Source organism: Pyrgilauda ruficollis, unplaced genomic scaffold (genome assembly GCF_017590135.1).
Source record: "Pyrgilauda ruficollis isolate IOZ18807 unplaced genomic scaffold, ASM1759013v1 scaffold41, whole genome shotgun sequence".
Classification (NCBI taxonomy): domain Eukaryota; kingdom Metazoa; phylum Chordata; class Aves; order Passeriformes; family Passeridae; genus Pyrgilauda; species Pyrgilauda ruficollis.
Genome location: NW_024525601.1, coordinates 9703932 through 9726330, shown reverse-complemented (window position 1 = coordinate 9726330; position 22399 = coordinate 9703932).

The window sequence follows — 22399 nt, the reverse complement described above, 5'->3', positions numbered from 1 at the left end:
TACTGAACATGTATTTCAGGCAGCTTTTCAGCCCAGCACCACTCTTTTGCAGTGCTACCCTGCCTCTAAGGGAGGAAAAGCTCTTCTAAATTCCATACTAAGATACTCTGAGCATCAGTGTTTCCACACGACAAGGAGTTTTAGAGCCAGATCTTACACTTCCCTCCTTCTACACCTCAGATGTGTCAGACTTCAGGAAAAATGCAAAGCCAGAGCGAAATGCCTTTCAGCTGTCAGTATGTGATCATAACCTATGGATGCAAAATAGATCCAGAAATACTCTTATGAGGATGGGAGTCAGGCAAAGAAACAAGGAGCTCTGTAAATGACAGCCATGCACCTCAAATGAGCTAAGGAGGGTTGCTCCTGCAGGAACTGGTGAGACGCTGCTGCTCTTTTACCCCCTCCAAAGAATCTGAAAGCAAAGCCACTGGGGAAGAAACTCATTAGAGAGCAGTAGGAGAGGAGCTCAAAAACTCTAGTGCTGCAAAACCATCCTCTTTCCTTCCAGGTTTGTTACTAATTTTCATTATGGTGAGAAAACCTTGCTGATGGACACAATGACAGAGAATTGCCAATAGCTCTCCAATAAAGAGCTACCTCATACATGTCAGGTGTGTGAGACAAAATCCATGTCAGATTGGCTGGGCCATCTCTGCCTGAAATCTGATAGTGCTGCCAAGCAGCAAGAGATGATAATTTCAGTATCCCCATGATTTTGTTTTGGACATAAGGAATTGTAGAGACCAAGAAGCCATTTGAGGTTAATCTTAAACACTGAGACTAGCAGCTTTTCAGAACATTGACCCAAAATTAAAGCACAGGCTCAATGTCAACATGAAGAGCTAAAGCAAATATGCATACATTTCTGTCTTTATTATGGCACGACCAGATGTTCTGCCTCATCTTCTACAGTGCTAGTGTGGGTAATGAGGCTGCCTGGAAACATCAGATCACTTGACCTTGAGTGGAATTTTTCTCATTCCTTTGAACAGCAAGGTTGCATTTGTTAGCTAAGGAGGCAATGAATGTTTATGCCCAATTTAAGCAATTGCAGACAGCACCTATTATGTTTGGAGTAGTGGTTTTTAACTGCAAATTTGAACTGAAAAAAAGAAAGCATAACTGCTGTTTTATTAAGACATAAATCTATGGAGGTTTAATTGGAAGGAGACAGGTAAAGGAGAGCAGTACTCTGCCTTCATCCAGAATTTCTCCCACACAACATTCCCAGCAGAGCAGTAAGTGCCAACATATTCCACCATGGAAACAAAAGGAAGAAAGTTTTTATTACAAGCACAGTCTTCGGTGGATGTTCAGTGATCTACTAGTAGGATATTATTGCAGAAGCTTGCCACTTCTGAGATCTGATTAATTGTTCTGAGGGTGTCAGATATGTCTTATCAGAATCCAGCCTGTTTGTTTAAGAGGTGATCAGTGTTGGAAGCTTGTTAATGATTCCCAATAACTCAATTTTTTTTTCTCCTGACCACATTTTTAATTTCCACCTATGCGACACTTATATCAATTTTTAAGTGATATTATAGCACTTCAGAGTTCCAGGAGACAACACAGTCGATTACAGAAAAAGTCTAATAACTAGAAGTTCCTGGATTCAAACTGTGATTAGCCATTAACCTATTGTGTGACCTCAGACATGTCCCTTAATTCTCTTTTCCCTCAGCTTAGCTATCTAATATTTTTTTCACAGAATTACAGCACTTTGCCAAAAGATTAAGAGCCTCCTGTGAATCAGCTATCATGAGAAAATGGAATTAGAAAACAATGACAAAAGGAGCACAAAAGGGAAGCAAAGGAGGTAATGGGTGCTAAAATAGTTACCAAAAAGGAAGTAAAAAGTTCATCTCCATTTGTGTATATATATATAGCCTTGTACTATACAAAACTTCTTCTAAGCAATCTCATCAGCATTTGCTTCTGAGGGATTTCTTTTATTTCTTCCAGATTTGTTAACTAATAAATTTGGCATCCAGGCTCATTTTAGAACTAAAGTAGTCTGATGACTAGAGCAGATGAGAACAAGTAAATTCCCATGTCTGGAAAAATCAGGTAGCTCCCCAACAGCTTCATTGGGAACTTCAAGTGTTTTCATCAGTGATTCTCCTCCCCCATCCCCATGTAAAGTTAATGTGCATAGGAATTAAAAATGTGGGTGACCTGGTTTTTCAAATTATGTGAGCTTACTTCTGAAATCCTTTTATACCATTCCAAAGATAAAAAGATATTTTTGACATAAGGAATTTCAAACATAACTGCTTGCAACACCTGTTTGCACTGATTTAAGTATGGCCTGAGATACAGGTGCTCACAAATTCAGTTGTTCTGCACATTTTGGTAGCACAGAGAGTGATCTAAGGACATCACTAGTGGCCAGAAAAAAAATTAATTTCAAGCATGGATGTGCTCTAATACCACACTCCAGAAGAGTCCTGGTTGCTTCAGTTTCACCACATCCACAGCTAAACCCATAATCTTGGTAGAGTAGGGATGACAGCATATCAACCATAATGCTTGGATCATTTTTTCCTTAGACATCTTTCTTGCAGAGTCCCTTTTGCATTGTGTGGCCTCAATGCTGTCTCTTTCTACTTCATTCCCTGCAGTTTATTGTTGTGGCAGACCAGGAGTCACAGACCTGCCTTTGTGCACACTTTAATGCCTGTTGCCAGATGCAAATTCACCTCCAATGGAAAAAGAAACACAAGCTCAGAGTTAAAATATCTGGATTGGTTGCATCTCCTCCCTTTGTTATTACTCTGCTCTCATTTCCTATGGCTGAGATCCCTGAGGGGGGGGTGGTTGCTGGTCACACACACATTCCTGTGTGCTACAAGCCATATGATGAGCTGATATTTCATCCTTCCACCTTTCCACCTACTAGTCCATGGCTCTGACACTCCTCCACCATTGCCACTTGAGTCTTGCTAGTGCCTTTCATCTCTCCTTGCTGATGCTCTGCTGAATCACTGCGCTGCATTTTCTCGTGTTCCTCCTTGGCAGAAAAGAATTCTTACATATATATTTTTGCTGCCCCTTAATGTGAATTTTCTTTTTCCAGAACCTGAAGGGAGAGAGCTTGCCTGTGCCCGTCTAAGGCCACAGACAGAGCAAAATTTTTTGGTGCTGGCATTTAACAATGCCATTAGTACATTGTAACAAACAAGCTCTTGGGCATAGAAGTTCTTTTCCAGGGCAGCTCATCTATGATGTGTTTTAGTGCCAGGCCTCAAAGATCTTGACAAATGAAAGAATCGTCATTTTGCAGATGGGCAAAAGAAGTGTGGAACAGGATCCTAGCACAAGGGCATCTCACAGCTTTTAGGAAGCACTGAAATGTAAATAATGAAGAGAAAGGCAAAAGGCTGCATACCTAACCCCCTCACCTCGGCATTATGCACTAGACTCTCCCCTGCCTGACACTGCCAACGCAGCATTATCTTCAATGAACCAGTTGGTAATTCAAGATATAGTGTTTTAATTATTAATAAAAGATGCTTGGAGACATCATGACCTGTTAAAGACACCTCTTAGAGTGAAACTGTGCAGATGGAGCAGAATATAGTCTTAAACAGCATGATTAATATTTATGCAGCTTGATAAGCTAGTTTAGATCCTGACCCTCACTGGGTTTCTGTGGAGATGTGTCTCTGCTTGATTCCCTAGCCTCCCTCCTCTTCCTTCTCCTGCCCCCATCCTAGTGATAATTGTGTGGCTGCTGCTATAGCTTTCAGACTTCAAGGTCAAGTTTTGAAGTAAAAAGGGCCCTAAATACTATTGATCCTGAAATTGAAGCTCTTGACCACTTCTGCTTCTCCCTTTTCTGCATCTCTTTGCAAGGAAGAAGTGGGGGATCTGCTGGCATCTATTTAAGTGCAAAACAGGAGGTATGAAAGCACAAAGATCAGGCGTTCAGTCTTGGATTAGGATCACAGTTTTAAGTTTTGATAGGGTTTTAGGTAATGCAGAGGGAGAACAACAAGAAATTCAGTGTAGGGAAGCTCCTGAAAAAGATTAAGTGATCCTGTGAAATGGTTCTGCAAGACAAAATAGACTACAGAGCATCATTTCTACATGCTCTAAAATTTAAAGACACAGGAAATTGACATGTCTATCATGATTTTGTAAAAGGATGGTTTGCCTATTTTTTCCAGTTGTGTTGAGTTGCCTTATTTTACCTCTCAGTGACACTATGAGCCTAGAGCCTAACCATACATCACAGTGGGACAATTCACTCATGGCACATTCTAAATGAAATACCCAGAAATTGGATTACCGTCCCAAAGCACTCCATAATTCATGATTTCACTGCATAATAACAAGTGTGCTTGCATAGGAAAAGCCCTGTTTTTCCAATTTTATGTGATGAGAGCAGACACAAAAAACAGTGGTTTGCTTATTAAGCAACACTAACCTCAAACCTCTCCATCCACAAGTGAATGCAAGGCAGCGAGCATTAGAGGGCAGCACAGTAACACTTTCTTACCTTCAAGGAAAAGGATTTTAGGATGCCATCATTTCCAAGTGGTCCAGTTCAGATAGTTCTGTCAGACCTCTGGGAGTTTCATGTATCCCCCATTAAGAAAACTCTTTTTTAAAAGAGCTGCAGAACAGAGGATGTGTCAGTCCAAGGAGCAGGTGAAAAAACTGTACTTTTCACATTCTGGCTGCTGATAAAGCTCCTGACCTTACAGACTCTCTATTAGCAAAGACTTATTTGTCCACTTGTGCCTTGCTTTCTTAGCTCACACTTCATGCAGCTTTTAATGCTGTTTTCTGGGCAAGGGCAGAATCAATGCAGTGCAAAGACCAACAGACCAGCTGGGCCTTAAATGAAGCATTTTGTATCTTCCAGACATGCAAAAGAAGTCTGTCTTTGGAAAGGGCAAGTTTAAACATGAAAAGAACTAATGATCTGTAATAATGACAAATCATCCTCTTTGTTATCTAATTTACTAGTGCCAGGCACCTTCAAAATTTCTATGCTATGAGTAGAAGACTGGATCTTGGTAAATAATCCATAATTACACTAACATCAAATTAGGATTGATTCAAGAAGGCCATTTTTATCTGGCAGGTTGATAGATTTATTATTTTTCTGCTTTTTTTTACATGACTATGTCACTTCAGTTGTGACAAAACAAGTCCTTTCAAGACAAGTCCATACAGTACTGGATGTACACACAAATGTTACAAAACTCCTCCATTGTCCAGACAAGCCAGAAGACTGATCCAATTATAACAGGATGAGACAGCCCCAGACCTCAACTAGGTGTCATGACAAGCCCAGCTGGAGATCTAGACCAACAAGTGACCCCCGGGCTGTCATTCTGCAGACCAGTGGGCTAGAAACAAGATCAAGGAGAAGCTCATTGGCTTAATTTGCAAGGAGCCAGAGTTCCTATCCCTGCCTCCTGCCCACCCCATCCTCCTCACGGCACAGCAGCTGGCTCACAGAGGACCAGCACTGATCAGAGAAAAATGCTGAGCATCTCTCAGCTTGCTGTACTAGGCTGTGAGTGTCCTGAGGTGATATAGCTGGGGGAGGTTTAGGAGGCAAGAGTGACACAAAAAAAGGCATGCCCAGAACCAAAAGGAGGCAAGAAAATTCTTTCACAACTAATGAGAGTGGTGTGGTGCCCTAACTCCATCTTTCAGACAGGTGAGAAGATTTGTCTCTACAGTAAGAAAAAGAAAGACTGTGAACAGATGCCTGAGGCTTGCAGCACACATTGAAAAGACAAGGAGGAAAAAAAGAAGTAGAGAAAAAAGTCTGCTTGCATACTTTGAACGAACCAGCTGAGTGAAGGCTTGTATCATTGAATTAGCTTTTAAATCAACCAGACCTTCCATAGTCAAGGCCAATGCATTCATTCTTGTGCTCAGTTTGACATCCTTTACCCACTCATTCAAACACTACCCGCTATCACTGAACTGTGCTGCAGGGTGCTTGACAAAACATTGAAAAAACAAAAACATACATAAATGAAACTTGGCATGGTATGTCTTTCTGCCTATGTAGATCAACAGCTTTGCCTTTATTGTGAATTTCTTCAGAACAACTTTCTTTTTCAGAAGAGAGTAGTAATTTAGCATCGTCCAGGGAAAGCTCTCTTATTTCATGCATTTAATTGTACCACAGATGACTGAAATCTGAGTTAGGAAACAGACACTTATGTGAATAAACTGATTATGAACAGTCCTCTAAAACTTGATTTGAAGAAAAAATGATACAGTGGCTGATTCTTGATTGCCTCTTGGAGCCAGATCTGGCTCCTGTTTGCCTCACACATGACCTCTCTGTATATATGGAGACCAGGTTATCTGGAAGGAAAGAGTATGTCAGGCTGGTTGTCACTTTGTGTGGACAGGGGATTTAATCAAATACATGTATGGATCATGCATATGTTTGTATTTATATATATGTTATATACATTAGGTACTGATTACCTGACCTAGTGGAAGGTGTTCCTGCCCATGGCAGGCAAGCTGGATCTACACGATTGTTAAGGGCTCTTTCAACCCAAATCACTCTATGATTTATGATAATTATACATATACATGATTGATCTTCCCTTATATAGGTGACACTCTTGCACCTACAGACCAGTGGTTCACATCACCATCCACTGTATGGGGCTTTCTCCTACAGGATTTACCCCTTCGGGTAAAGCCTTTGGGAATGCTAACAGAAAACTAAGTAAAGCCCAAGCATGAATGTCAATTACTGTGAGATAAATAAAAAATAAATTAAAAAGTGGCAGCTGGGGCAAAAGGAAGAACTTTTTGTCGTGATAGGCTGTAACAAGTTCCTTCACTCAGTCCAAAATGCAGTGGGAATTTATCTTGTCTGATATTTCCACTCCACCTTCCCTGTTTCACTCATCTCTCAATTTGTTTTGGTTCTCCATGGAGTCCTTCAGTTTCCTACAAGATTTTCAAGAGCAAGTGATGAAACAGTGTAGGCAATGAAGGAGCTATGGTCCACAGAATATTTAAATGAAACTACCCTCCACTTTTTACCCTGTAATGAGAGCAATTAACTGGTGTGACAACATAATATTTGAAGCCATGAAATGTTTTATTCCCAGTCTTAGCCTGTAAGGATTATCATCAAAAGCCTTGAAGGTCATCTAAACATTTATTAAGCCCAAAATATGGGTGTTGGTCAATATTTCTAAAATTCACCTGTGTCACAGGCTGCTTTTTGGATAACTTCAGCTCAACCAATCAAGTGCACAAAAATCAAATCAGGACCCTCAACTACAGTCTGGTAGGACTATGGATCCTCTCCCAGCTTTTCCCGTGGAACTGGTTTGCTAAACATTGCCCATTTCCAGCACATAGGAGTGGGAATTCCAGCAGTTTCCTTTTCATGAAGTCCACAAAAAAAAAAAAAAAAGCCCTTAAAAGTACAAAATAGTACAGCGATGCAAAGAAGCAAGCACCAGTAAATGGGCTGTCAGCTATTAAAAGTCTACTGCTTCTTTTTATGAGGTGAAGACCCAGCTGCCTGCACCACCCAGCCAGGTGGGCTTGACTGACCATATGCAAGGTAATCATTCATGTGGATCCTTTCTAAGCCACTGAAAGAGGTGAAGGAATCTTTTATGCAGGACCAATAGACCAGAAAAGTAAATGACAGCAACCCAAGCCCACAAAAGGACTTCTGTTCCTAAGACTAGAAAAAAAATCATGCCTAAAGCCTGTCTTACTCTGCATCTGAAAAACTGTAGTCAATTTTGTTTTCTTGTGCAAAATTCTCCACTACTGCATCCAAATTTAACATCATAGCCTTAGGCGACAGTTCTCTGATTGTCCAGACAAAAAATTTTTATTGCAGCCGTTTGCTGGTGTGTTTCTGTGGTTGGAAGGCACTCCGGGCTTGTGGTTGGAAGGCTCCCTGACCTGGAATTTGAGAACTCAAATGCATCTTCTGTGATGAAACTCCCAGACCTTCCGCTGTACTAACCACTCCACTTTAGCAGCTGTCTCCTACTTAAACCTCATCACAAGCCTCATCAAAAATGTGGAAGTTTTGTGGCCAGCTTCCCTGATATACCTGCTTTTCATGTTTATCAGAAGCATTGTGTTACTGTAAAACACAGGGACTCTGGCAAACCTTCCTAAAAAGCATTGAAGAATTGAATCCTCTCTCCATTTAACAGAGGAGGCATATCTGTGATAGCATTCACCCGGGACATCAGAAACCTGCCAGAAGTATATTTTTGAAGAGTTAGCAATTTCAAATGATTGCCTCCTACAAGACTACCTCAACAGACTGTTTTGGGGGTAGTATTCTGCCTGTCTTGTTGAAGAATGAAAGAAGATTTCTTGTAAAATGTGACTTTTCACACAGAGAACAAGGCACTGGAAAGGAGATTGCTGCATCCTGATTATAAGAATACAGTAGATATGCTTTAGGCAATGATTTAATAATGCAGATAGTACTGACACTGCTTTTCTTCTCAGCATGGACATAAATGATTGTAACACAGTCATTTTCTTGGTAATTCCTTAATTTCTAAGTTTAACCTGACTTGGAGAGGGTTCATGCTATTGGAAGAGACAGCAGAAGACATGCTTACTCTCTTTTGATGTCTCATTGTGGTCTTCATGATGATGAGTTTGTACATCAGTACTCAGGCTTTTCCTTTGGAGTTGCTTGGAAGAATGTATGGAAGCATGATCTGATGTGGTCTCTTCCTTTGTAGACCTCAATAGCTTTGTATGTCAATCTTGCAGTCTGCATGGAGCACCCTACAAGCCTGGGACCAACTTTTGGATGAGTTTTCCTCTTATGTGAGATGTAGCTGAGGTGGATGCTATTGTTTGTATAGGTTTTCAAACAGGTAATATTTTCCCTTTTTAATGTTGTAATATACTTTTTCCCCACCTTGAATAATCATCCAGTTGTGGAGCTGTAGTTGCCTCACTGAAGCTACTGAGTAGAAGAGTATGCCTCCACTGGTTTTTTTTGGGAGGTTTTTTTGTAAAATCACGCACAGTTTTAATTCATTTTGCTTGTCTAAGACACATGGGTTGTGTATTTTGATGATGAAATCCCTGTATACTGGAGACCCACAAACCTTCTCTACTCCTTCTCTACTGAAAGTACATGTTCCACGCAAAGCATTTATGTACTACAGACTGAGGAAAAGGCCTGACACTTTTTTTTCTCTTAAGCTGAACACATATATGTCATTCATAATTAGGGAAGCAAAAACAACTGGTAAAGACACACCACAATGAACTCTGCTGCAGAACCATAATATATGGTTTTGGGGAAAAGGTATGCAGCATTTATGCTGCTTCACTTTTAAGGTGAATCTTCCCTCTGGAGTATTTGGTTTATTTTTTCCTTGAGAACATGTCTGAAAATATCTCCAGCATAGTGTAATCTATCTCGTTAGGAAGGCAAAGAGAGCTCATCGGAAGTATATTTTATTTAAGTATAAAAGCTCCCTCAGATAGGGACAATATGACAGCTGGCAGACAAGCAGCAGACTCTGTCAGAGATGAACAAAGCTACTCAACTGTTCTTTAAATTGAGTACTGGGACTTTTAACAAGCAGGGCCTCCAATCCCCGTGACAATACGTTTAGTGCACGTAGCTCTGCCATCACCTTTGTTTGAATGGTACACTGCTTCGATCAGTCCTGTTTCGGATGAGCACACAGTCCTCTTCTAATCACTCACTCGCAGAATACCATGTGTAATTCCTGGATTTCACGGTTCCACATGATCCAGTTGGGTGTTGCTCTGCAGGAAGGCGACCGCTGCGCGTGTGAAGTGTTTGAGTGATTGGGGTGGCAGGGCATAGCTGTGCTGGCTGCAGGAGGTGGGGAAAGGTGTGAATGCAGCATCAGCTGAGGGACCCACTGCTCAGGAAGGGTAAAAGCAATCAGTTGGAGCATGATATTGAAGGGATAGAGAGAAAAGGCTTGAAGTGACTGAGGAGAAAAAACCACATTGGGATAGAAATGAGTCCCTGTGGGGGAAAAAAAAAAAAAACCTTAGAAACATGTCCTCTTGTGACAGAACTACAGTGACATTAGACATAATGGAATGAAGCAACAACGAAAGAATTTCTTTTAATGAATCTTTATTCATAAATATACTTAAATATTTCTGTTCTGATCTGTTCTCCACTAATCACTTTTAAGGCAAATTCCTGACCTTTTAACTACTCAGTCAAGACCTGAATACAATTATGATAAAATTCCCTTATTCCCTGGACAACTGTAAAAAAGGGGAAAAAAGGAAATAAAAAAGAAAAGCATGTGCTTTTGGCAGCAAAGCAAATCAAAGTCTTGCAGTTGTTTAATATCTCTCTTTATTTTCTCCCTCTCAGTACTTTTTGTCACTCCTTTGCTTACTGTAAGGAAGATGGCCAGCTGCCTAATTAGGGCACAGCAGAGTGAAATGCAGTTGCTTTGTGCCAGGAATCTACCTGAAGTCCCAGCCCCTGCAGAGCATTCAAAGAGAAGTTGTTCCCTTGGAAGCTGCTAGCCTTCTCCCTACAGGTTTCTCGCAAGGAGGTGAGGATGCTCCAGACTCCTTTGCTTTGTCTTGCTTCACTGTTTCTATTAGTGTTATGATCCTTACACCCTCCTCATCATTTTTTTCCGTCCCTTGTGGCTGATTGTTTTCTAGGCCTGTGGCAGTTTCTCAGTGAGGAGATGGGCTGTTTATTTCACATGGACCATCTCTAGCATATGAATCTGGCCTGGGGAGCTTTGATATTGGCTAGAAATAAACTAGCATGGGATTTGCCTCGACTGCACAAGGCCAGGCTGTGCTTTGTCTTACTTTTCAGCTTTCTGGTCTCTTTCCCTTTGCTAGTTCTCATGTAAGTTTTTCTCTTTCTCTCTTTCTCTCTTTCTCTCTTTCTCTCTTTCTCTCTTTCTCTCTCACTTTCTCTTTGTAAAGGAAGACCTCACTTAGGAATTCCACTAGGAAGATGGGGAGGGAGAACAACAGCATGAAAGGATCAAGTGTTTCAGCAAACAGATATGTTGCAGGTAACATTACATATAAAACCTGAAGGAATACAGCTCAGGAGCCCCTTGGCCAGTGAGGTCAAGCTGCAGGAAGGCAGAGCACAATAGGAACCACAGAGGTTCCTATTGCATTCCTTGTGCCAAGGACCATAGCATCTACATTCATCTTTCTCAACATTTCAGTGAAAACCATCTCTATTGCCTCAAGAAGTTAAATTGCATTTGCTGTGCTGCAAGCAAGGTGGTAGTTTTGAGGAAAGATTGCTATCATCTTTTACATGGAGACTCATTAATTTCTGTGATGTGCTAAATCTGCTCACTTGCTTGATGGTTAGTGCAAGCATTTTCTAATTACTACCCATAATGCACTTCTAACCCCAGAGAAGCTAATTTAACAGCCTTTATTTTCATCCTCTTCCATTTTTTTAAGTGGTATTATGTTGATATCATGTAAATTTATAAAAAAAAATTATTTCTGCTATATAAAGGTACTGTCTGAGCATCCACAGCAGAGGCAAAGGTTTCAAATGCTCATGAATGGCATTAAAGTCAATATTACAAATTTAGTATAAAGTATTTTTCCTCTTCAATATTGAAAATATATTGGCTTCTTTCAGATGCTATTTTTTAATCTGTGCTGTCCAACAAAGATACAGGTCTAGGCTAAATATATATCTCAGGACTTTTCAAAAGTGACTGTTTTTTCTCTTCTCAGTGTTTTAATTTTTGAGGTAACTATCCAGAGATATCTGACAGAATCACTTTTTTTTAGAGAGATGGATCATTTTTCCTTGTTGACGAAAAAGCAAAAATAAGATAGGAAACAAAAAAATGTCCACATCTGGGACAGTTGGCTTTGCACATGGCTGTTAGCATGGGTGCAAGAAGCCTGAGTCTTCCAGACTGCATTTACTTTGAAGAGTCAAATCTCTGACTTTGATTTGAGTCAAAAAAAATGGAGCCTCCAGCCTAAACTAAGCTTGCATTAGTGAGCTGCTGTCTACGCTGATGAAGAGCTTTGTGCTGTATTTTCCCTTCTTGCCATGGGGTCGGATGAACATCCAGAGCTGATGTAAGGGAAGAGTTTGCAAGAAGGCCGGGAAAACCAGGGATTGAATTTTCAGTATCTGTTCAATCAATTTACTGGTAACATGAAGCTTCATTTTACACCCATCTTCATTTTACACTGAGCTGCTAAAGTTCAGCCACACCACTCCCTAGGCACATTATGTTCAAGATCTGAAGGGCCTCCCATTTTCATGTGTCCTGTAACACACAAGATCATTGCTGTTAGGCTTGTGGGCAGAAAGTTACTCTTCCAAAGAGTACAGTTTATTCCTCAGTTATGGTCCAAAGAAAGGAACAATGAACCAGAACCCAGAAGAAAACTCAAGCACCAGGAATAAGAAAATAGTAAAGTTTGAAAATGGACTGACAAAGGCACTGGCCTGCACTGCAGTCTTTGGTGAAGGATTGGTCAGAAAACACTGGACGTGAGTTTATGGCATCATTTGAGCACAAAAGAACAATTAGCTTTGGAAGAGAAAAAATAACAGAGATGCTGGGTCTCATCATCTGGTTTTTAGGGTTGCTAGCAATTGTCTGCACCTCTAGCTGTGTCCTGCCCTGCCATTAATCCAAATAAGTGGGATGTTCAGTGGAAAAGAACGGGACATGACATTGGAAATTGATAGATGCAACAGATAACCATGTGATTAGAGGTAGCACCAAGAGGGATGGATGGATGGATGGATGGATGGATGGATGGATGGATGGATGGATGGGTGTGTTTTGCCAGTGGTTAAGGAGGATATACACAAGGAATGGTCAGTTTTCACAGCTATCTGAGCTGAGGAGTGCTGGGACCTTCCTGCCCATAGTCCTGCAAGGTCACCTGCAAGGTCGCAGTGCCTAGGTAACTGCATCAGTAACACTTTATTTGGGTGTAGATGCAAAAAAACTGGCAGCCATGGGAAAATAAGACTGCTGTTTATTTGGGAAGAGGCAGTAGGCAAGGGGAGTTGTGAGCGTGTCAGAAAGGAGGGAATGAGGATAAGGTGCACAGACACTGTGAGCTTTCTGGGGACACTTGATGGCCAGCCCTGCTCCAGTAAGATAAACCTGTTCTTCTGACTGTCACAGGAACCAAAGCTGTGGCTGTGAGTTCCATGCTGGGGGACGGTGTGCTCTTCTGATCCCACAAGGGGATGGCTGGGTGACCCAGAGTGGCATCCCAATGTCCCTGTGCCCATGCCCGTTCCAGTCTCAAGAGCACTGGCAGCTGCCACTTCAGACAGGTAACACTATCAGGGACAGTCCCTGGGGACCTTACCTGGGACAGTAAGAGATGAAACCACTGGCCCCAAATTGCAAACTGACATTATGTCCCAAGAATATCTATGAATAAAAAGATAGTAATCTGCTTTCAAGAGAAAATATTGAGATTGTTCTGTAAAACTATCAACAGTGTATCAGAAAAGAAAAAATAACCCATAAAAAGTTTGTTGGGAAAAAAGCATTTATTATTTTAGTGGGGTGCAGGGGGTTACTTAGGGACAGGAGTGCAGCGGGTTAATTTCTCAGTCTTCTTACACTGATCAAGAGGGAATGCTTGGAGGACTAATCATAAATAATCATAATCATATCCTGCCTAGATGGATATGGATTTAAACATAGATGCAGTTGCTTGAAAATTATTCTATGAAGATACTGAAGGCAAAGAGGGGATTAATGAAATTAACAGCAGAATGGGCTAATTAAGATCTTCAGATAGGTGCTTAAAACTGGGTTATTATGTAGAACGTTGCTTACTTGCATGTGCCTTTTAAAAATACTGTTTTCTTGAGTATTTTTGTTGTTGTTTTCTTTAACTTAACAGCCCCCCAGCCCTTCTGTTTTGACCTCTCAGGGACACAGAGGTGTACGGGGCAGTTCTGAGCTAGTGAATTGTAGCAGGAGAATGCTCAGCCCACACTGCAGTTTCTTGGTCCTGCTGCCTCTGTCGTATTTTACTGAGGAAGCCTCTGGGAACACATTGGCACTGAATAACATTAAGAAGGAAAAAATACTTTGAAAGCCACTTGTTGTCTTAAGGGTCACTGGGAGAGTCTCAGTCCATGCATTCTGAACATTGCCTCCTGAGAGAGCCTGAGTTAAAAGCTTGATTGGTTAAATACTCCCCACAATTTTTCCTGAAAATATGCTGTCTCTCTTGTAGTTTCCCATTTCACTGAAGGGTCTCTTGGCTAGCTCATGAATTTTTTTAATAGAGGCCACAGGAAAGCTGGAAGAAAGTGGACAAGAAAGAGATGCAAAAAGAGCATTGGCTGTGGCAAAGGAAAGGAAATGCTGTGTCTCCACATCAGCATTTCCTTATGGAAGGATAAAAGGTGTAGAGCTAATCAGAATTCATCAGTGACCCCTTTTCCATAAATAATTTAAATTGTTCTAACTTTTTTTTCAGAAAAGAGCAATTTTGTTAAGATCTAAAAGGGTTCTGCACTCATGCCAAAATTGTTGAATCTTCCCAGACTTTCTAGGAGATCAGCAGCAGTTTCATTTCCTAGGTAATTGCAGGTACCATGTTGGCACAATTATTTCAAAACTACTTGTCTGGGACAGTACTCTGGAAAGCAAATGTTCACATCTTTCCATATGTGAGGGTTCAAGTCTGAGCTCCAAAGGGCAGCCAGCAGCATTAGAGGGAATGTATTTCCCAGCTGCTTTACTACCACTGCTTTTTACGTGGAAACATTTTGCAGTGGTCCCAAAACACAAATTAAACACGAACACATAAATTCACATACTGCTTTCAGAGCAGATGCTTTTTTTCTTTTTTCTTTTTTTTTTTTTTTTTTCCTGTCAGCTGTGCCCCTCATAAGAATTGATGGTTCAGGATGAATGCATGTTGTTATGCTATTTTTATGTGTGGTTATTGGGATTGCTTCTTGTTTGCGTGTCAGTAGCTGTCTGCCAGCTGGTGGCTACATTCTGCTGGACAATTAGCAATTTTCCCCATCTGGTGAATAGATTTACTCCACGTGCACCTTGCATGTGATAACATCTGAAGTTCAAACAGAGATGTTTTGGTGAAAGTCTGCTCTTCCCTATCTGCAGTAGGGCTTTCTGCTCTGTGCTGCTCATGTTTTCAGAGAACTATGGCTTCTAAGAGTGATGGAATTGGGTTTAAGTGGTTTGTGTGCTCCACTTACCCTGGTGTTTGTAATTCTCCTAGAAATAAAGCTGAACTACAGAAATTATGTTCCTAATTTGATTAATAATAAATTTGAAAATTTTTTGCCTTTTCACACAAACTTTCCTCATAATGGGCTTTATTTTTGGTGATCTGCTTTGTTTCCACCTCCTGCACAGCTCCACATTAACAGATAATGTGCAAAAGCTACCCCTGCAGGATTGAATTGTTTCAGAGTCCACTTCACTACACCTCATCCTACCAGATTCTAACTGATTGTAGCAGTCATGCTGTGCACCCATTTAAATTGAAAAGCTTACAGGGTTGGTTGGGCCATTTCAAAGTTTGCAGAGATTTAGCTTTAATCCTCTTAAAATATTAGGACACGTGACCTTGCATACCATATTGTCAGTGGGATAAAGATCCCTTTGATTTTTATTTACACTTCTTCACATGGGAGGAGGCAGGTTAATTCATTTCATCTCAGTGCCACCTTTGGTTCCCTCCCTAGGTCACTCATGTGGATGCAGGAATGCTTTGGCAAGTAGAGTTTGCATTTTTCTGCAGCTCCGTGCTCCAGTTTGTTCTTCAGAGGCACGCTTACAAGATGTCAGCTTTGCAGGCAGATAAATTGTTTTATTTCTGCATAAAATATGTCCTTCCATCTATCTTTATGAAATGGAGTTTTTCACAATAAATGTTTCATGCAGACAATTTCTGCAATTCATATACTTGCTTTTGCTTTATAACTTTTCAATTAAACAATGGTTTCTGAAAGCTGGCAGTTGTTCCAACCTGCTGCTGTTATGAATTTTGCCTTCAAGTTTTGGGATTTTTTTAATGTTTTCTGTGTAGCAAAAAGAAGGCATAAGGACTACAGAGAAAAAAAACCCCAAACCACTGTAACCATGGAGGATAATGGATTTGAAAAAAACCCTGAGTACATGAAAATCCCACAGCCCCTTTCTTCATCACTCTACATAGCTATTTACACACGTGCAAAAGCAATAAAAAATATCTATTTACTAGTGTCCTTGGCTAGAAAACTAGATTCCATGGAAGGAAAAGTACAGGTCTTTCTGTCTAGAAGAGGGAAGGGCAAGGAAGAGTTTTCAGACATAAATTGAGAGAGCTCTGGTGCTATCCAAGCATTTAGTTATTTTGACAATGACAAAAAAAAAATGCAAGAGGAGGAGTACTTTCTACAAAAACATCCCTTCATCCTAAAGCTCATCTTTTCCATCTACTGCACTTAAAATTTGCCTAATATTGTTTCCCTATGGTCTTCCAAAGTCCAGGGAAGGGTGGTAAAGCAGTGATGATTTCAGGCCTAGTGCTAAAATTATACAGTTCATTCATAAAGTTAATGAGTTCAAAATATTAACCTGTCCTGCCATCTGCTAGTAGTCAAGCTATTCTAACACCATACCAATATTACAGACTTTGTGCATTTTCTCTTCCTACATATCCCTCCTTATGGAAGAAGTAACTCCTATTACTTCAGTGACTCAGTACTGGCCAATGCTTCATGAAGCAACAGCACAGTTTCTAAATTATTTAAGCATATTCAAGCCCCTTAAACAAAGAAAATTTACCAGGTGATCTAATTTACAACTTTGATCCAAACTTTTTCTCTCTAGCTGTATTTCCAAATGACAATGACCATTTCAATAACAAGCTGTGCATTCACAGCCTTTCCCAGAGGTGACAATCCATGCGGATTTCTATGGGCTCTAACACCCTGTCAAATGTGCAAAACTCTATTCTAAAGAAGGACATCTTCCAATTTAAATATCACCTTAATCTAAAAATTTTCCAGCTTTAGCTTTCACTACTACAAGTAGTATATACATGCTCAGACCAGCAAAGGTAAAACAACCCTGATTTTTAATTCTGTTGTTTATTTTACACATTCAAACACTCCTTCTTTTTTCAGGTGAGTTTACCATACATAAATCCTTAGAAGAAATAGTTTCAGTTTGGGGGTCAGAGGCAGGAGAATGAAGCTAGGCAGATAGCTATAGCAATTTGGAGCCTCAGCTCAATTTCTGACTGAAAAGAAAGAGGTCACATTTAAACCACTGGGAAAAGTTTAAAGGCTTTGGTTCACTTTTCCTTTCATATAGCTGCAGCTAAACTGATTACCTTCTCCCCACCACATCCCCCCCCAAAAGCAGGAGTGAGGGTTGTAACAAGGGCAGCTAAATCCAAGATAGATGATGAGTCAGAGGCTTCAGCTGTGATTTGTGCAGCCTGGCATATTAATGTAAACTGATAGCAGCTTATAATGAGCATCTGCTATTGCCTCCTGTTAAAGATGAGGTATTGGACTTGCTGGACCTTTGATGTGACCCAAGTACAGCTGCTCTGGTGTTTGTAAGGGCTCAAACCATTAGTGCAGTCGCTCAGGAGAAGAAAAAAAAAACCACAAGGGGTGACTGTCACAAGTTCCTCAGACATCTCTGTAAATTGACAGAGTTTGGGAGTCCAGTTCCAGAAAAGTTAGAATTAGGGATTAGTTTCTGGGGGAGGAGGGGAGGGCATATTCACAGAGAGACTCAAAGCTACAGATGAACTGCAGCCTGGGGTTGCATTTTTTAACCTAAATTGAGGTTTGGTTTCTATTTGGACTCTGCAGGCTTAAAAAGTACCAGATGCAGAGAGATGAGCTCCAAACAATACTGTGAGAATGAGTCAAAAGGAAGGCCAGACTGCCCTAGGTATATGTGAGAATGACCACTCACACAGCACCTTTCTGCATAATCAGTTTTAATTTGTTATCTTGCATGTCTTATAGTCCAAGAAGGGTGATATCTGTGAGAAAAGGGGGGGAAAAGTGTCTAAAGAAAGCAGAGGTTGAAAATTTGCAAAGAGATTTGGGATTGCATGTGAAAGTTGAGCCTCCTTTTAATTAATTTAAAATAGCTGAATGGTGAGGCAATGATATTTCTCTAAATGTGTAGTTATAAGCTGAAAAGATACAGAGCACACATCAGGGCATTAGATCTGCAGAGCACTACTCTGGAATGGTATAAAACCTGAGCTGAAAATTAAATGTCATCCCATGTTTAGTATTTGATATAGTGAAATATGGCTTTTGAGACCTAGGTAGAGAACTGAGGACTAAGTGAATATTTTGAGATCCTTCTACTGCCGTGTGAATGAGGAAGGCAAAAGAAAGGCTCATGCTGGAGTGGGTAGGGGTGCCAGAGCCTGTTCCTTGCAATGAATTGACTGGATTAGACAGTTTCCACATAAACAGATGTGGGGAAGGTTATTACTCTCTGAAAGCACTCGTGTCAGAAAGCAGCAATGTGAGAGAACTGCCAGGCTATAAGCAGAAATTTTTCTCAGGATTCAAGCTGTTTCTTTCCTAGTTTTCTATCCTTTCCCCCTTCTGAGGGATATGATGAAATTATTAGTTGCTGTGATAGGTGATAAGTGGAGAGAGGTGGAAATGACACCATCTAGAAATCCAGAATGGGCTTTATTTTTTATTTCCTTCCAAAACTGCTTCCTGCTCTTCAACCCTTCTTCCCTTTTCCTCTGTCCAGAGGTTGCTTTCTCTCCCTCTTCTCCTCTCCTCTTACGCCCTCATCAGCAACACTTAGTCCTCATCTCCCTTTGCCTGCAGGCAAGCAGGGCCCTGCTGTCCCACCTGCACTGAGCTGCGTTCCCAGCTGCCGGCTGCATGGCAAACCACACGCCCAGAAATGCACCACAGGTCCTGCCATGCGCTGCTGCAGCTGTCCTGGGAGCAGCTGGGCACTGGGAGGGAGCAGTCTGGTTTGTGGAGTGAAAAAAAACTGTGAGCAAAAGGGAAGGTAATTTCCTCACTGGGGATTCTGGCTTATTTTGGGAAGCTGAATAGCTGCATGTTTTGTTATTTTGTGATTTATTGTGTGATGTGGTGCAGGGGGGAGTCTCACTTAAGCAGTACATGAAGTGGGTTTTTTTCATTTGGAAAAGAAAACAAATTCAAAATTGACAAATATAAAAATATGCCCCAACATTTTGCTAGAAATACAGAAAGTTAGCATGAAAAACAACACTAAACATCAAATTCATCAGGTCCCGGACAAAATGACCTGTGGAGCACCACTTCCATGGAGAGGGAGTTGACAGAGCCCCTTTACCCCTTTGATGCTCACAACCAAGAAAAGAGACCTGGGAACAAGGAAGTGGAAATGAGTGGAAATCTTGAGATTAGATTGCAAGGACTAAGAGGACAAAGCTCTTTAGAGGTGGTGGAGAAACAGTAGAAAGGAAAGGGCTGTCAGATCACACACATGGTTGGGGTAGGAACCCATCAAGTTGTGCAGTAAATGCTGCCAAAGAAAGATTATTAGTGAATCTTTGCTCTAGCATAAACGTCACCCAACAGGCTCTCAGGAAATGGAGCAGATCTTAGAAAAGTACTTTTTGTCTTTTGATTGAGAATGGAAAGGGCTATGGGTATAACAAGCACAAGCTGTTTTAATCCAGTGCTGCTTAAGAGATGATTGCTTTAAGTATAGAAATGCCTCCTGGCTGTACAGGAGTCCCTGAAATCTCTTGAATTGGCTTGAAAAGGAAAGGTGACTGTTGTTCAGTGCAAGGCATTCTCCCTAAAGTGTCTCTCTGACTGTTGCAAGGAAGCGATGTGATGGCTGAAGCAAAATGTTCCAATAAACTCAGCTACCCCGGGACTGAATCCCTGTGGCCAGCAAAAGCAGCGCCCAGACTGCTGCATCAGAAGGTGAACGCAGGTTAGATTATAAATGCAACAATAATTACAGTGTTGTTGAAAACAATTTCACCGAACATGAAAAATTCAGAGGATACAAAGCAGTCAGTAAGGCTGTGAGAGACTGCTCTGAGATGTGAGGGTAAAACAAAAAAGACTGTAGCCTGAAGAATACTGGGTCTAGAGAAACTAATGTGACAAAGCAGCCGGTCAGCAGTTTCAGGGAGAAGATGCAGGCAGACACAACAAAAAAAGAACAAAAGATAATCAAAGATCTGAAAGGGAAGAAGGACATGGTCTTCCATATCCTTGGGGTGAATGAAGTAATCATTGTGAAACAGACATACTAATGAAAGGCCTGGGAAATATGTGAAACAAAAGTTCCACTACGAGTAGCTAAACACATGCTTTTTATTTATGGTCTGCTAGAAAAAACAGACAGAATGGAGACACACACTCAGGCTCAGGCTTGGCTGGACAGGATAGCATTAAAAGCGGTGAGCCCTGGAGGCCAAAGGAGTGTGCATGGCTGTCAGGACATGGGAAGAGCATCCTTGCCTGGGAGGGGATCCACAGTTCTGTGTCTCAGAGGCAAGGAAACATCTATGACTCCTTCTCCGGAGGAAATGTGTGGTTTTTGCTGCTGATTTAGTTACCAAATGGACAGATCATTACTGAGACCTGTTTGGTGTGAGCTGAGGTGCTGGTGGTAGTGATTCTGGCACCAGGGCACCAATGACCTGTGCTGCTGAGGCCAGGTTGCTGCTTGAGGGGATTTATGTATTGCTGTGACATGACTGCATGGCTCTTCTGCACAAGCTCCTTCTCCATTGTAGGAATAATGGACCTATTGTTCTTAATAGCTGTGTTGTAGCCTTCAAGTCACTGAGAAGTGTCTGGTCCACTCTAAAGATCCTGCATTTTGTATGCAGACACTCCTCCATTTGGAAAAAATGCAGGACTAAATATAGCAGCAGACAGGCTTGAACTGTGCTCCTTAATTCCCTGACTGGAGATCTTGGAGATTTCACAACCCCACAGCAAATACTGAGCTATGGTTGTACAGAAGATGAAGAGTGGCTGAATTTGACAGTGTTGAAGTAGAAATCTGAAAATCTGGAGCCTGTTTGCGTGATTCCTGAGAAACAGCTGATGGCTTTTCCAGTTCATCTCACTGGCTAATGTATAAGCTAGGGATGCATGGCAGTGGTGGCTGCATGTGCTGTGTGGCAGCCCCACATCAGGGGGTGAAGTGGAGGTGCCTGACTCTTTTCTCACACCCCCCTTCCTGGGGCAGGCACTCACACCTGCCTGCACACCCCGAGAGAGGTGCGTGCACAAGCTGGGGGTCGTGAATGGATGAGTGGAGGAAATGGGGTGCAGGGGTACATTTTGGTGGGTTGCTGTGCTTTGTAAGTGCAGCCTCACTTCATCAGCTTCCCATCTCTAAAATGGAGGGAATATGAACTCCTTTCTAATTTAAAGATAAATTAACTTTTGCTTCTGAAGCATTCAAGTGGCATATTGAGAAGCACCACAGGAGAGTCCATGAAGAGATAAATTATTTTATTCAGAGGGAAGGGATTTGGTTGCTGTACAGTTAAGGAGAGGATGGAACTAGATGGTAGGTGAAGGAATGAAACAATACACTGCACAGCTGTGCATTGGCACCATCTATTGCACTGAGTCAGGCACAAGGTTTCATCAGAAAAAAAATAGTATGTGGCCTTATAATGACAACTTTGTTGTAAGTGGAAGGGGACTAGAAAATCTTAAACCTGCCATTTCCTAACATTTAAACAGTTGACTTTGCACCCACAGTGATTTTTCACTGTTGTTGGTTTTGCATGTAGCACAATACAAAGCAGAAGGGGCTTTTATTATTAAACAGAAGTGACAAGAGGATCTGTGGCACTGGGCTGCACAGGAATGTAGTGCAGTCAGCAGTTCAGTGCATGATTGTTTAATCCAGGATTTGGGCAGTCTGCAGGCACTAGTCCAGTGCACAATCTATGTTCATCAGCTTGCAGATTAGACAGGAGTAGTTCAGGACTGCATCCCTATATTTCCCCTTCTCTCCCAAATAATATTTTTTCTCACATTGTACCAGTTGTATCACTGCAAATCAGGTTAATACATGAAGATGAAACATTTTGCTTGTACCTCAATACACTGTTCAAAAGGCAAGCAGAGTATACACTGACTTCAGTTTCCACCATATGCTTTGTGCTCTCTTACAGCACCCTTTTTTGTGTTAGACAAGGGTAAAATGTTAACATGAGGATAGTAAAGAAACAAGTTGACTTTTGGTGTTTAGAAGCAATAATAGATGCTTGCCTCGCTATGAACTTTGTGTAACTCAAGTTTAACCTTTATATGCTTGTGTAGAATAAGAGATAGATTAGGTTTGCAGGAGAACTGAAGGTTAAAAAAAAAGAATGACTTTAAATCCCAAAGGCA